Consider the following 17,035-nt stretch of genomic DNA (forward strand, 5'->3'; position numbering starts at 1 on the left):
TTGTTCGAAAAACGTGTGAGTATGGAGGAACCACAAAAATGAAGAAGCCACGTGGGAGCTTGAGGACAAGATGAAGGAACCGAACCCGGAACTTTTTCCATGAGGTACCAAATTTCGGGACGAAATTTCTTTTAAGGGTGGTGGAATGTAACGCCCCACTTTTTCAAACCCTAATTTTCGGGTTATAAAATTTTTGCATTAAATGCCTTAAATGCTATGATGAAATTAGGATTTGAATCAAATCCCTTTTGAAGAAATCAAAAGTCACGCCACTTTTGGTATATATATTGGGAAGATTTAATTATTTATTCTTGCTCCGTGATATTTTATTCTACTCCGTGAAATATTTGAATTTAAATCATAGGTGAGAGGTCGGGATTTTGCACGCGTGTCGTAGGCACGTGTCCCTTCCTATTCAACAAGATTTATAAGTTCCCACTTTCCAAAATACTATTAATTAGTATATGGTAAGTTAGGGTGTCGAACCCACGAGGAACGGTAGCATCCGTTATGCATTTCCACACTTAGAAAGGTTTTGGCGATGCCGCCACGCTTTAAATTGGGGGTGGGAACTGAACTACGAAATGTAAATAACACTTAAGCTAAGATTGAGAACTAAACATGCAAATAACATGCAATTAAAAGAAAGCATTTAAACTGGAAAGCAGACTGGGCAAGTTGGTAAACTGGGCAACTCAGCAGTGGCGAAAATAATAACATTTCGGAAATGAAAAGAAAGCAGCAACTTGCATGAGCATCCTAAGTTCAGAAAGCAAGAGGAACTAAGTTAAAAGACTAAGAAAAATAAACTAAGAGGAACTTCTAAAGGAAAGCTAGAAAACTAGGAAAGTGACATGTTCAAAAGGTGAACTTTAAGGCCCTAACTAATGTGACTTAAAGCTTAAATGAAAAGCAGAAAAGAGAATTATAAATCTGATCCTAAAAGACATATTAGATGGGAGAGCTAAAAGGTGAAAGGTGATTGTACTTGTGTTCCCTTAAGGCTATTGTCCAATGGTTAAAACTAGTGGGTAAAAGTTTTCACCTAATGGATCTCTAACTTAACTCCTAAAAGCTGATCTCTCTTCTACTCCTACACTAAAGGCACGAAATTATGGAGGAGAAAGAGAGTAGATGGCTGCTACATGATTAAAAAGGCAAGAGAAACACAAAATCATCAAGATAGCTACCTAATTATGCATTGAAAACACCAAACTAAAAGCTGAAACTTAAAGCACTTAAACATGATGAAATAAGTTTCAAGAACACTTAAACATGGTGAAAATAAAATGCTTGAGAAACTGATTTTAAAAGCTTGAAAGAAATTTTAAATAAACAAGAGCATAACCAACACTAGAACTAAACAACAAGTTAAAATCGGAAATCAAACAAGAACTAAACTTTAAAGCACATTAAATACACAAACACTTAGAGCAATTACTACTTGAAATAAGATTTTTAAACAAGAACAACAACAACAACTAAGATTTAGAAAGGAGCAAAAGTACTACAAAGTTAAGAACAAGCTAACTAGAGAAAGCAAACACTACTACTAAATTACTACTACTTCAACCCATGGTGAACAATGATCTTCGCAGCCTTGAAGTTGAAATCTCTCTTCTTAAGGAAGAGAGAAAAGTTTCCTAGAGAGAGAAATAGCTAAACTAAACTAAAGCTAAAGTGATAAAGTACTAGTGGTTCTTGGAAAGTTGAATACTTTTAATACATTATCCAATAAAAGATATTTCCCTTCTTTCATGTTTTAGACGGAGGTGGACACGTGTTGCAAAAGGAAGCAATCTTGTAATTGTGCTCAAGTGGCTCCATGCAGTTTTCCCGTCGGGTCCAGCTTGGCCAAGCTGACAGCTTGGGCAGCTTGCCATTTTTCTGATTTTCTTCAAATTCTTGCACTTTTGCCTCCTTTTTGCATCACTCCACTACAAATGCCTTTCCACAATTCCTCCGAACCATATGCTCAATTCCCTGCCAAAATAGCATCTTCTCATGCAAATATTCAACTTATAAGTGCTAAAAGTGATCAAATCCGAGTGACGAAAACTAGCCTATCAATAGGCTAATCTAAAAGCCTAGAATTCGAAATCCCCTATTAATTCTCTTCAAATTTTCGGTCCTTCAACAAACAAATCTTCCCAAATCTTTATTTATTTAATTATTGGATTATATCTTGCACTCTATAAATAAGAGTGAGAATCCAAAACCCTAGCATCAGAAGAAAACCGCCCCCCTCTACTTCACGTCGCTCTTTTCTCTTTCCCACTCTCACCAAAAATTACTTCTACATTCTTCAAGATTTCTTCATCAATTGAGAAGAATTCAAGTTGAAATTCAAGAGTTTATTGAAGAAACAAGGCTATAATTTATTTCTACCGTTCGTTCTTTTGGAAAAGGTACTTTAATTTTTGATCTCCTCTTCTTTTACCGATTAATCGGTGTTCTTGAGTCCACATGCATATAGATTGAGTGAAGGGGAAATTAATCGGTAAATTTTGGGATGTATGGATGTGTGTGTGTATGTGACCGTGTGTGTGTAGTCGTGGGTGTGTGTGCGCGCACGCCTCGGCGTGCATGCACATGTGTGGTGTTCGTGTGAGTGTGTTGTGTGTGGAACACTCATGCGTGACACGATTTTGATGGTGAATTTGGAGTTGTTATTTGAATAAAAATGATATGCTAATCATACTTTGATTTTGATTGATGATTTTGAAAATAATCGATGGGAAAAAGGGAAATATGGGAGACATGCATGATTTGAGATCAATGATTGAAACTGATTTGTGATACGCCTAATTTAAAGGTGATACTTCGCGCTCTCAGCGTGATAAACGAGGAGAAGAGAATACTATCAAGCTAAGCCGACGAGGTGGGCTTTTCTTTTAAAATAAGGACATTGTCCTAAACTGATATTGATGAGAATGAGATATGTGTTATCATGCCTTGATTTGTTTTGTCGTGCCTATCCCTCGTGGCTATGCCACTATTGATTTAATCGAATTCGGATCCTTGTAGAGTCGCAAACTCTACTTGGGTTAGTGTACACCAATGTTGGACCGAGTGCTGGCGTACGGGTCGGCCGGTCTAGTGACCTGGATTGCGGCCGCAGTCCTTGTCATGTAGAATGAGGATATGGTAAACGTCGATGAGAAAAATGGTTGCGCGACCGTGATATTTGATAAAGAAATATTTTGGTGCCTCGGGTCTTTCTAAAGTTAAAACCCCGATGGACACTTGAGAATGGCATGATAATAACTATATTTGTGATAAAACTGTTTTCGGCATGAGTTCACTGAGTATGTTTATAGTACTCAACCCTGCATGTGTTTTCCCTATGTGCAGGTTGAGCGGTGGCGAGCGGGCGGCGGTGTTGAGTAAGGAATAATAAGATGATCTGTTGAAACTCTAAGTGTCGTTGTGTCTTCATACATAGCTACACTTCTCTCTTGATCGCTTCCACTATATTATGAAAACTTGTGATCTTTTGGTTGGGTGGAATACTTTTAATTCGTGGGAATTTTTGGATATGAAACAGTTGGAATTATCTTGGAAACTTTGATGAGCATTTATTGCGATAGCCTTTTGTTGGATTTCTATGCTAGGGCATTATTCTTTTTTTACTTCATTGTTCATTAAATGCTTTGGTTAAATCCCTTTTAAATGGAACTCTAGCCTATGATCTTTGATGCATTTAAGTCCGCCTAGTTAACGATCTCCGCATTTATTATACCCTAGATGGGCGGATCGTTACATACAAGGAGTTAATATGATAATATATTTATCATCTACTAAATTTAATTATTATTTGTATAATATAGGTACATTATGTAAAATATAAGTTGATATACCTATGGCTTATAATAAATTATTTACTATATAGTATATTTTGATCAAAACTAAGTAGTAATTCATGTTTATTTATATACTTTCCCATATAACTTTTTTAAATTAATATGAATTATCTATTTTTATATCTAAAATATTAAAAATTTTATCCACAATAACTTATAATTTGTATATTTAATTGATAAAAAAGTAAATAGATTTTATTATTTACTAATTGTTCAATATTTTATATATTTATATATTTAATGTATTTTTTTATATATAGAGTTTATGTTATCATTCATTAAATTAAATATATTTTATATATTATATATATATAATTGTAATAGCAAAATGGTTGGACCAGTGGTTCACCCAGTTGGATCGGTTGAACCATGAACCAGTAACTTTGTCGGTTCATTCATCGGTCCGTTTTTTAAAACACTGGGGAGAGTTCTAGAAGAGGTAAAATTGAGAGGTGAAAGAAATAGATAGGTGAAACTATTTTAATATGTGTGTGCCACGTGAGAGTCAAATATGTGTGCGTAGAGTATTCTAGATCCTAAAGTATGTGTGTGTGTGATTAGGAATAGGATTAAGTTTCTCATTTTTCTTTTTATCTAGACATAACACACACAATTTTATTATTAAACATATAATTAAAGCACACATATGAGAAAATAAAAAATAAAAGACATTGATCAAAGTCTCCATTTTTCTAATTTTCTTTCAAATTTGTTACCATTACTAATTTCACCAAGACACCAAAAATAAACACTTAAAACTTATCTTTTAAAAGATATGGGGGATTATAGTAATATACTAGTCCTTGATATTCATAATCATTGAAGGTGCTGGCAGCGGAAGCGCATGGAAATAAATCAATCACATAATAATCAGATCTATTTAGCAGATTATTTAGACAAAAGCTATTCGCGTAATTATCACATGTATCATGCTCATAACTTGAATTAATCATGCTTTAAGAATATTGAAACCTAAAACATGCTTTTCTACGGAGCAGAAAAATACCTAATTAATTCTCCAAAGAATTGAAGATGGCTAGCTTCTTCTCCACGTGATGCTTTGAGTACTAAACCACAAATCTTCTCTCTGGTTCCCGAACTGTATCCCAATATCAGTGTGGGCTGATCTTACTAGAATACTAGGACTTAAATAAAGAAGACAGAAGAAATCCTTTTTGGAATAGGAGAGGAATTCGAAAATCTCCTCAGCTGGAGAAGGGATTTTCGAAAATTACAATGATGAGAAATTGTTGTTTTTCTGTCTCCTTTATTCTCCTATTTATATTAAGTTCCTTTTGGGCCCAGACAGGGATCTATGGAAGGTTTTGGATATGGGCTCATCCAATTTACTTTTTACTAATTAAATTGAACCCACAATTTAATATAAGTTATAATTGGAATATTACGAGCAGCCACTACAGAAGTAATATTGAACTCTCCCCATCCAAATCCGAAATTACAAGTAATCCGGGTTTCCGTTTAACTTTCATTTCCCGTGCTTAAGATTAAAATGTCCATTAATTAATTAATGTCTGCTATTGACTTAATTAATTAACTTCTTATTAATTCCAAGAGTGGACTTAGCATGAAACGCTTATTTATTATTCATAGAGTAATCACACTCCAACTAGCTAGGTTCCGAATAATAAAACCTCGTTTCGCGCTCCTCTTGAGGACATTATCAAGCGAGACTCAGCTCGCGCACGATTCAATATAATAGCAATCCTAGCACCGCTAGATATCGATCACCACTACCCAATATATCAGGATAATTGGGTTACGAAAAACCCGCACCATTTGATAAGTCAAAGCAATGCATAATCAATACCGTATGCTCAATGCTAACCTACATTGATTAAGAAATAAATATTTATCAAGACCTCGCCTTTCAGTAGATAGCCTAAGGCAAGTCTTGCTGTTAGATCCGTTCAGTGCTATACCACACCAATGTCATCTTATTTCAGTAAGGCTTAGAAATATGCGGACTGACATTGCAACCTTTCTCGATGGGTAGTCAAATTCCATCTAGGTTGTGAAATTCATCTTTTTCTTTGTTTAGAACTGACCGTGTTACCTTAAAGTGGACGACGCCCACAACCGGTCTACTAAAACAAAGACTTAGACTTTGTTAAGTTAACTTATACATTTAAACATGCATTAACATCCATTAAATGTAAAACATAACAACATTATGACAAAAATAATCTGTTTTATTTATTGGAAAATAAAATAAGAGTTTTACAGTATTCAATCACTCGAAACGTGATTTCTAGTATACAAACTCTAACAATCTCCCACTTATACTCAAAACACTTTCGAGTATACAAAAAAAATGTGCTAACGTCTAAAATCTCCCACTTATACTGAAAGCGGATTGAGGTCTTGAATTAGTCGAACTCCCATTCCTTCAACATGGCTTTCATACGGCTTTACCGCTAATGCCTTCGTGAAAGGATCTGCCAGGTTGTTCTCTGACTCAATCTTGACCACTTGTATGTCTCCTCTCTGCACTATATCTCGAATGATATGATACTTCCTCTCTATGTGCTTGCTCGCTTTATGAGCTCGTGGTTCCCTCGAATTTGCCACAGCACCAGAATTATCGCAATAAATGGTGATGCTCTTGGGCATGTTCGTAACCACACCTAAGTCCAGAAGGAAGTTCTTAAGCCATACAGCCTCTTTTGCAGCCTCCGAAGCGGCCACATATTCGGCTTCCATGGTAGAGTCTGCAATGCATTTCTGCTTTACACTCTTCCAAATTACGGCTCCACCTCCTAAGGTAAACACATATCCGGAAGTTGATTTCCTCGAATCTACATCAGATTGAAAATCTGAATCTGTATATCCTAAAGGACAGAGCTCGGCTGCATTGTAAACTAGAACATAGTCCTTAGTCCGATTAAGGTACTTGAGTATGTTCTTTACGGCAGTCCAATGTCCTTGGCCGGGATTTGATTGATATCTTGCTACCATGCCAACAGCAAAGCAGATATCGGGTCTAGTACAAAGCATAGCATACATGAGACTACCAATTGCCGAGGCATATGGTATTCTTCTCATCTCTGCTATCTCAGATGCTGTCTTAGGACACATCTCTTGAGATAAATGGATGCCATGTCTAAAAGGTAGAAAACCTTTCTTGGCATCTTGCATGCTAAAGCGTCTAAGTACTGTTTCGATGTAAGATTCTTGGGATAAGCACAACATTCTCTTACCTCGGTTCCTAAGAACCTTGATACCGAGAATGTGTCCCGCATCACCCATATCTTTCATCTCGAACTGGCTGGACAACCAAGTTCGCACTGATGACAACATCTTTTTATTGTTTCCAATTAGAAGAATGTCATCTACATACAAAACTAAGAACACAACATTTCCTTTTTCAACCTTCTTATACACACAGCTTTCATTTGGGCATTTTTCGAATCCAAACTTTTGAACAGTTTGATCGAAACACTGGTTCCATGATCTAGATGCTTGCTTGAGGCCATAAATGGCCTTCTTAAGCTTCCAAACCATGTGTTCCTTGCCCTTTACCACATAGCCTTCGGGTTGTTCCATGTAGATGGTCTCCTCAAGACTCCCGTTTAAAAACGCAGTCTTAACGTCCATCTGCCATACTTCCCAATCCATGTAAGCTGCTATAGACAAAAGTATACGGATCGATTTGAGCATGGCCACTGGGGAGAAGGTCTCATCGTAATCGATGCCTTCCTTTTGGGTATACCCCTTAGCCACTAGTCTTGCCTTAAAGACTTTAACTCGTCCATCGGGTCCACGTTTACGTTTGTATATCCACTTGCTCCCAATGGCAGTACAGCCTTCGGGTAGGACAGACAAATCGTAGACGTCTTTGTCTACCATTGATTGTAGTTCCGAATCCATTGCTTTCACCCATTCGCAATGATCGACATCTGCCTGCGCCTCTGCAAAATTCCAGGGATCAAGTACATTGCTGTCCGAGGAGTGATCCATGCACTCACCCAAACCAATGTATCTATCGGGCTCATGAGAGACCCTCCCACTGCGGCGCGGCACTACAATATCTGGTGTATTAGTTGAAATTTCTGGAATTGTTGTTACACTAGGTAATTGTTCTTGGTTAATGGAAGTTGTAACTTGAGTGAGCTCATCAAGAGCTATCTCACTGCTGGGCTTATGATTCATTACATAGTCTTCCTCTAAGAATGTGGCATGAGTGCTCACAATCACTTTCTGATCTCTGAGACTATAGAATTCATAAGCTTTCGTTCCTCTAGGGTATCCTATAAACACACAAACCTCCGTCCTAGATTCCAGCTTAGTTGGATCCTTTTCCAATACATGAGCCGGACACCCCCATACTCTGAGATGCTCTAGATTGGGCTTTCGCCCATTCCACAACTCATATGGGGTAGTAGGAACTGATTTAGAAGGTAAGTGGTCTAAGAGATAGGTTGCGGAAAGCAACGCATGCCCCCAAAACGAAGTAGGTAACCGTGCATAACTCATCATCGATCGGACCATGTTTAATAAGGTCCTATTCCTTCTTTCAGCTACGCCATTCTGCTGGGGTGTGCCCGGCGCAGTCGTTTGGGATTGTATTCCCGCCACTGATAAGTAGTCCAAAAACTCGGCACTTAGGTATTCGCCTCCGCGATCAGATCGCAGGCATTTGATAGTCTTACCATGACGCGTCTCTACTTTAGCCTTAAACTCCTTGAACTTGTCAAAAGTTTCAGACTTGTAGCGCATCAAATAGACATATCCAACTTTCGAGAAGTCATCTATAAAGGTGACGAAGTATCGATAGCCGCCCCTTGCCTCGGTTGACATTGGTCCACACACATCAGTATGAATGAGCTCAAGTACTTCCTTGGCCCTATTTCCCTTTGACCTAAAAGGTCTCTTAGTCATCTTGCCTTCGAGACAGGATTCACACTTCGAAAATGGTTCCTTCTCAAGACCTTTGATGAGATCTTGATCAACCATCGCATGAATCCTTCTTTCGTTGGCATGACCAAGTCTAAGGTGCCATAAGTACGTGTCATTCATTGAACTTGAAGGTTCTTTTCTTTTCTTAGAAATTTTCGATGTATTATTGAGTTCTGATTTACGTTGATTAAATTGTGTAGAAGTGATTGTGTACAGATTGCTTTCCATGATACCACGACAGATATAAGAACCATCTTTCTTAATAACGCAATTGTCATTAAAAGAAATCGAATATCCATCAAAAGACAATTTAGAAACTGAAATTAAATTTCTTCTAAAAGAAGGTATCAACAAAACATTCTTCAAAATCAAAAATCTATCACTAGAAAAACGTAAATAAACGTCTCCCACTGCAACGGCCGCCACTTTCGTAGCGTCGCCCAGCTGGACTTCGATCTCACGATCATGTAGCCGTCTTGTCACCTGCATTAAGTCAGGATCAAAACATATATGATCAGTTGCTCCAGTATCAATAACCCAAGTATGAGTAGATGTCGAAGCCAAACATGACTCGACTACTAGAGCATGGTGCATACCTGTAGCCTTGCCCTTTTTAGGACAATCTGGCTTCCAATGACCTTTCTCTCCACATTTGAAGCACTTTCCAGTTTGCTTCTTGTCACCCCGCTGTTTCTTCTTTCCCTTAGCATTCTTAGCTGCCACTGGGTTCGGTGCCTTTTTCTTTCCTTTTCTAGGCTTAGAGCCAGAGGAATTAGGCGCCAAACTCAACATGGCCACCTTAGCTTGAACCATAAGGTCCTCCGCCGACTGAAGTTCAGTCAGCAGCTCTGCCAAAGTGTAATTCCGCTTGTTCATCTCGAAGTTGAGCTTGAACTGCTGGAAGCTAGGGGGAAGACTCTGAAGGATTATAGTAACCTGGGACTCGGGATCGATTGTCCCTCCCAACACCTCAATCTGGTTGAGGTGACTCATCATCTCGAGGACGTGTTGCCTCACAGACGAGCCTTCCTTCATAGACTTCGTCATGATACTCCGAAAGGCTTGAGACTTAGCCGTTCGATTCTGAGTACCAAAAAGATTTGCGAGATTTGTCATGATCTCGGCGGCAGTTTCCATGGCAGAATGCTGATGCTTGAGTACTGATGACATAGAAGCCAACATATAGCACTTAGCCATCTCATTCGCCTTATGCCACCGTCTATGCGCATCTCGCAATGCTTGCGCGGCATTAGCTGCCGGCACAGCTGGGCGTGGAGTAGTGAGCACGAACTTGTACTCTTCGGCTGTGAGAACGATATCCAAGTTTTGTTTCCATTCGATGTAATTTTGGCCTTCGAGTTTGTTTTCTTTGAGAATGGCAGAAAGAGGATTAAAAGACATCTTGACGGATTTTATTGCACTGCAAACAGAAGATTTTACTATTTGTCATAAACTTATGTAAGGAAATTGAGTAGATTAACCATAGAACTTTTCAAAATCTTACAACAGCAAAATTAATAAATTGTATCCTCCTTTGGAGGTTAATACGCATCAAAAACTTTACAATTTTACTGGTCACAACACCGACGCATCAATATCTTCCTCCTTTGGAGGTCAACACGCCTAATGCTGCCTAAGCACGACCATCAGATTTAGCATTACAGAATTTTATTTCTACAACACACTCCCATAACAATGTTCATGTGCTGATAACAAAACCAAGCTATCTCATAAATTCTGATTGAACCCTGAAACTCGCAGTTCCTTAGGATTATTGTCCCCACTTTGCAGGTGGCAATAATATTGGGAACCACTTTCTAGTTCATTCTATTTATTATGTGAGAAGTCCGCCCTTATGAACTTACCGTTTTCGTAGGATTATTGTCCCTACTTTGTAGGTGGCGATAATATTAGAAAATCAGCTTCACAAAATTTGGCAGTCCAACCGATGGAGACCATATATAAACCTTAAGTTCATAATTATCGCTTAGACATTTTAGTTATGGTTTTTCATTAATTATCCTTTAGCCTTAAGGCAGATTAAGACTAATTAAATTCTGTTGGTATTTAATTGACTGGATAATTAAATCTTTTATAATCTTTAAAGTCTTAGTTTTAGGAATTATTAATCTAGAAATTAATTCTTATTCATGTCATACTATAAGATATATCTAAAATAAAATACATTATTTATAATCTTAATTAGACATGAAAAATTAAATTCATATAATTTCCAAGTTCAAGATTTAGGAAGAATATTAAATTATATTATTTAATGTAATCTTATATATCTATCTTATTATAGATTCTAGATATATTATATTTAGGAAACTATTAAATTATTCTCATCTATATCATCTAGGATATAAAATATTCATAGATATAGAAAATAATCCAAATATTCCTAAAATCTAGGGAAATCTTCCCAAAATATTTTATTTCATTAAATAATATTATTTTTAATGATTTCTATTAATTAAGGAATTAAATAATCATTAAAATAATCTTTCGTCAATATCTTGCGATTCGAGGTTGGCACGAATCTACACGACGAAGATTTGAAGACATCCTCCGGAGACGCTCGCCGGAGCGGCGAATTCGCCGCCCGACCGCCGCCGGTAGGCCGCGCCCGAAGGCGCGCGCTTCCTCCTCCCTCCTTCCCGGCGTATGACCGCCGCGATATCCCTCCGTCGCACGTCAGCCAGCCGCGCAGCCGAAGCCGCGCAGCTTTTCCGGCGATCTCCCACTGCCCCGGCGACTCACGCGAGAACCAGCAGCTGCCTCGAGAGGCATGGCTGCTCTCGGTCCGGCGACGTCAGGGCTAGGCGACTAGGGTTCTAGGGTTAGGGTTAGGGTTTCCGGCGAAGAAGGCGCCTCGGCAGCTCTCGGACGAGCCACCGCACCTCTCTTCCTTCCGCGCGACTGCAGCAGACTCCGGCTCGGGGTCGCGGTCTCGACCGGCGGCGCGCACGAGCCCATGCTCGTCGGCGCGTCGCCGCGTGATCATCGCCCCTCGGCTCCCACTTTTACGTCGGCGATAGTCGAGCTTTGATCGGGGCCGGCTAGGGTTTGGCGGGTTCGGCCGGTGGCGCGCGCGAGTCCAATCTCGCCGGCGCGTCGCCCCTTGCCCGTCGACCCTCGGCTCCCACTCAATTCGACAACCCTACTCCGATCGCACGTAGTGCGATTCGTCCCGGCGCAAGCGCCGACGAATCGCACATCTCGTGCGTTCGAATAATTCAAGTTCTATGATTCGAATGTTCTTGAGTTCAACATGCATAAACATAAATAATAAAAACACAAGAACATGCTTCGTAATCAAATAAGACATGCATACATGAATTTCGCGAAATTTAAATCCAAATAATCAGAGCCAAAGACTGGCTCTGATACCAATTGAAGGTGCTGGCAGCGGAAGCGGGCGAATAAATCAATCACATAATAATCAGATCTATTTAGCAGATTATTTAGACAAAAGCTATTCGCGTAATTATCACATGTATCATGCTCATAACTTGAATTAATCATGCTTTAAGAATATTGAAACCTAAAACATGCTTTTCTACGGAGCAGAAAAATACCTAATTAATTCTCCAAAGAATTGAAGATGGCTAGCTTCTTCTCCACGTGATGCTTTGAGTACTAAACCACAAATCTTCTCTCTGGTTCCCGAACTGTATCCCAATATCAGTGTGGGCTGATCTTACTAGAATACTAGGACTTAAATAAAGAAGACAGAAGAAATCCTTTTTGGAATAGGAGAGGAATTCGAAAATCTCCTACAGCTTGGAGCTATAATTTTCGAAAATTACAATAATGAGAATTGTTGTTTTTCTGTCTCCTTTATTCTCCTATTTATATTAAGTTCCTTTTGGGCCCAGACAGGGATCTATGGAAGGTTTTGGATATGGGCTCATCCAATTTACTTTTTACTAATTAAATTGAACCCACAATTTAATATAAGTTATAATTGGAATATTACGAGCAGCCACTACAGAAGTAATATTGAACTCTCCCCATCCAAATCCGAAATTACAAGTAATCCGGGTTTCCGTTTAACTTTCATTTCCCGTGCTTAAGATTAAAATGTCCATTAATTAATTAATGTCTGCTATTGACTTAATTAATTAACTTCTTATTAATTCCAAGAGTGGACTTAGCATGAAACGCTTATTTATTATTCATAGAGTAATCACACTCCAACTAGCTAGGTTCCGAATAATAAAACCTTGTTTCGCGCTCCTCTTGAGGACATTATCAAACGAGACTCAGCTCGCGCACGATTCAATATAATAGCAATCCTAGCACCGCTAGATATCGATCACCACTACCCAATATATCAGGATAATTGGGTTACGAAAAACCCGCACCATTTGATAAGTCAAAGCAGTGCATAATCAATACCGTATGCTCAATGCTAACCTACATTGATTAAGAAATAAATATTTATCAAGACCTCGCCTTTCAGTAGATAGCCTAAGGCAAGTCTTGCTGTTAGATCCGTTCAGTGCTATACCACACCAATGTCATCTTATTTCAGTAAGGCTTAGAAATATGCGGACTGACATTGCAACCTTTCTCGATGGGTAGTCAAATTCCATCTAGGTTGTGAAATTCATCTTTTTCTTTGTTTAGAACTGACCGTGTTACCTTAAAGTGGACGACGCCCACAACCGGTCTACTAAAACAAAGACTTAGACTTTGTTAAGTTAACTTATACATTTAAACATGCATTAACATCCATTAAATGTAAAACATAACAACATTATGACAAAAATAATCTGTTTTATTTATTGGAAAATAAAATAAGAGTTTTACAGTATTCAATCACTCGAAACGTGATTTCTAGTATACAAACTCTAACAAAAGAGAAAGAGAGTTGGGAGGGAGTCAATTAGTTTCTAAGTGTTTGGAGTGTACTGGGAAAATGAATGGCCTTTCAATTAAAAATGCAAAAGGAATTGAAAAGGAATTAAAATCCATTTAATTAGAAAATAATTAGATGCCTAATAATCCAAGATTAAGCCTAATCGGGTCAAAATTATGCTAATCGACGGTTGACCGTCAAAAATTGACGGCACCGTAAAAAATGTACGTAAACGACACGAATTTCATATGTTATGGACCCGTTTTTCAAAAAGTGAATGTTTTGGACCAAATTCGTATTTCGGCCATATGTTTAGGACAAAATTTACCTTTACTCTTTTGAATAATGTCATATCCAAAATTAATTTTACTCTAACCATTTACACAAAACACCGGTTTTATACCAGTGTCGTCAACCTCCACACTCTTCAATTGGTAAGACAAGCCATTAGAAATTCTATATATTTTTTAATTGAGCTCATGATACACCTATTTGACATTGAGATAAGCTTCAGTTCATTTAGCATAACTGGTTCTACTCCTTTTGATCAAAACACAATTTGATAGCATTGTGATGTACATTCGTCATGATGTATTGTTACTTCATGCATTTTCAGGAAATCGTACTCAATTCACCATTAAGAAGAAATCGGATTGGTAGGCATTACAAGTTGCTCATACACTTTTTATGCAAAATTACTTTGTTGCACAAATCACTCTATTGCACCTCATCCTCGGTCCTCTAGGGCAATAAAAAAATTAAAGAAGACTACAAACAATGCTCTCATACAGCATAGTTGGTAGGATACCTTCACAATCTGATCATATTGATCGTCATCACAGTCTATTTTTTAGTCACCCTTCATGTTGAATCCAACTTCGCTCCGCTTGAGAATAGCAACCAATGACGAGCAAGATTTTTTTTTCCACACAGTGATCTTCGAAATGATACGTGGATTGATCTTGATGTCTAAGGATAGTAACTGTTGGTTCATAGCATCATCAAGCTTGCTACGATATCCGGTTCGAAATTCATTGTCGGACTTCCAGCCGTGAGCAACGAGTTCCTTCAATGTGATCACTAGCGTCTCCTCTTCCCGGTCAGTCCAACTTCTATGAGCACGCTCGCCCGTACCCCTTCGGTATCGTCCAAGATATGAATTCACCACACATAAACAACACACAATGAATGAAGGTCATTTAATAGCAAAAGATTGGGATAACCTACTTTGTTCACCTGACACTACCCTCAACATTGAGTTTTAAACCAACAAAACAATGTCAATACCAAGAAATTCGAAAATAAATTCACCAAAAAAAATAAGGTAATGAGTTCTAACACAAAATAATTAACAATTGAATTTGCATAAAAAAAATCATGAGTTTGAATAGAGAGAGAAAGAGGCACCTACCACCATCTGGGAAGCTTCGCAGTAATTTGGAAGAAGGTTGGATTGCTTCTTTTGAAAGGAGAGAGAACACTATTTGTTACGTACTTATTAAAGAGAGATTAATATGTACCAAAAGCTGCAAAATAACGACAACTATATTTCTCTTCTAGGAGGGAAGATGATTATAGTTTTGGGAGGAAGAGAGTAATTTAATTAATTTTATTTTGAATCTTATAAACGATCGTAAATGTCAGCAAAACTATGTGTTGACATTTTTAATACACTTCGTTGATGAGTTAGCAGATTTAACAACTTAAAAAAATTAGCAATTGATCACACTCTTGTGTAGATATATAAAGATATCTTTCGCTAAATCAAATTCTGCTAAAACAAATGCTAATGATATATATAGAACTAAACACAATAGGGCTGTGTACTTGTGTTAGTGTGCTATGTAGTTATAAATGATGTGGAATATAATCCATATTAGATAGAAGGAATTATGTTCAGCTTGTTTTTGAGCTAAAAATATGCTTTTTCTTTAAATGGATGATAATTTGTTGAATCTTGAAAATGGATGTAAATATGTTTTTTCTTTAAATGGATGATAATTTGTTGAATCTTGAAAATGGATGTGTACTTTTCCAGTTAAATGAATAGAAGCTTGAATAATTAGAATATGAATCTTTTAGTTAAAATGAGTTCTGAATGCATGGCTGTCCCACTTCATTTGTTAGCACTTAGCAACTTTGGAATGATTAACTTATAACAGTACCGGGGGAAATATATATTAAAATAGTATATCATCTATTTATCATTCTTGAAAGCGGAATATATCTTTCCAAAATTAATATATTTCAAAGAGAAAAAGGTATATGGAAAAGGTAAATCATTTTTCAAAATAAAAACTAAGTAGTACAAGAAATTGCATTCCCCAAATTACTACTGTCTACTGTAATGTAATACTAGTAGTACTATATAAATTATAAACAATATATTTAACAAACAATATAAAATGGTAAACACTATTTGAAACATAATTAGCTCAAAGTACTTGGCTTTGGGAGCAGAAGAAGTGAATTACGAGAGGAGTGGGGTGAGTTAATTTGGCGCTAGTTGTCTTTTCAATAGGCTTTTTCGGAGCAGAAGTAAATTTATTTCATCAGTGTTTGTTGTTGAGATTTTATTAAGATTTTGTGGTGTTTATTTCTCCCGCCAATAAAAACTGTTTTTTTATTTTTCATTTACCTTTTGTCCTCACTTGTTGAAGAATGATTTTTGATAAAAAAAAAAGGTAAAAATAACAATTATTATTCTTTATTAGTTAACTTCTTCATTTACCCATCTCCTTAGAAAAACTCTATAAGGGAATCTTGAACAAGGGAATGGATGTTTTGTTAGTTATAAAGGAGTCCATCTCACTTTATTTTCACAAAAAAAAAGTACTACATTCTTTGAGTTTCAAATGTGGCACTAATGTATTTCTCTAAGTAGAAGAATGAACCTCTCATTTCCCTGTTGTCCATTCACCTATTTGTTCAACTTCATTTGGCTAGTCGTTTGAGATCAATAAAATCGTGTCTAGTTTTATAGTAGTATTGGTTCTCCCACATCCCTAAAAATAATTCATTTTTGTCATTTTAGTCTGTCGTTTATAATAATAAATCCACTTTCATTTTTAGTCTATTTTTTATAGAATGGACTAATAATATTTTAATTATTTTTTTATATTATCAATTTAGTACTCCCTCCGTCCCATAAAAGTTGAGACAAAACTTTTAGGCACAGAGATTAAGAATTTATAATAAATAAATAGGAGAGATGAAAAAAGTAGGAAAGATAAGAGAGAGTAAAGTAAATGATGGAATAAAGTAAGAGTGATTAGATGTTTTGTTTTTTGTTAAAAAAGGAAATGACTCAACTTTATTGGGACGAACTAAAAAAGAATACGACTCAACTTTTATGTGACGGAAGGATTATTAAAATTCTTATCATTTC

The sequence above is a fragment of the Salvia hispanica genome, chromosome 3, assembly GCF_023119035.1.
Source record: "Salvia hispanica cultivar TCC Black 2014 chromosome 3, UniMelb_Shisp_WGS_1.0, whole genome shotgun sequence".
Taxonomy (NCBI): Eukaryota; Viridiplantae; Streptophyta; class Magnoliopsida; order Lamiales; family Lamiaceae; genus Salvia; species Salvia hispanica.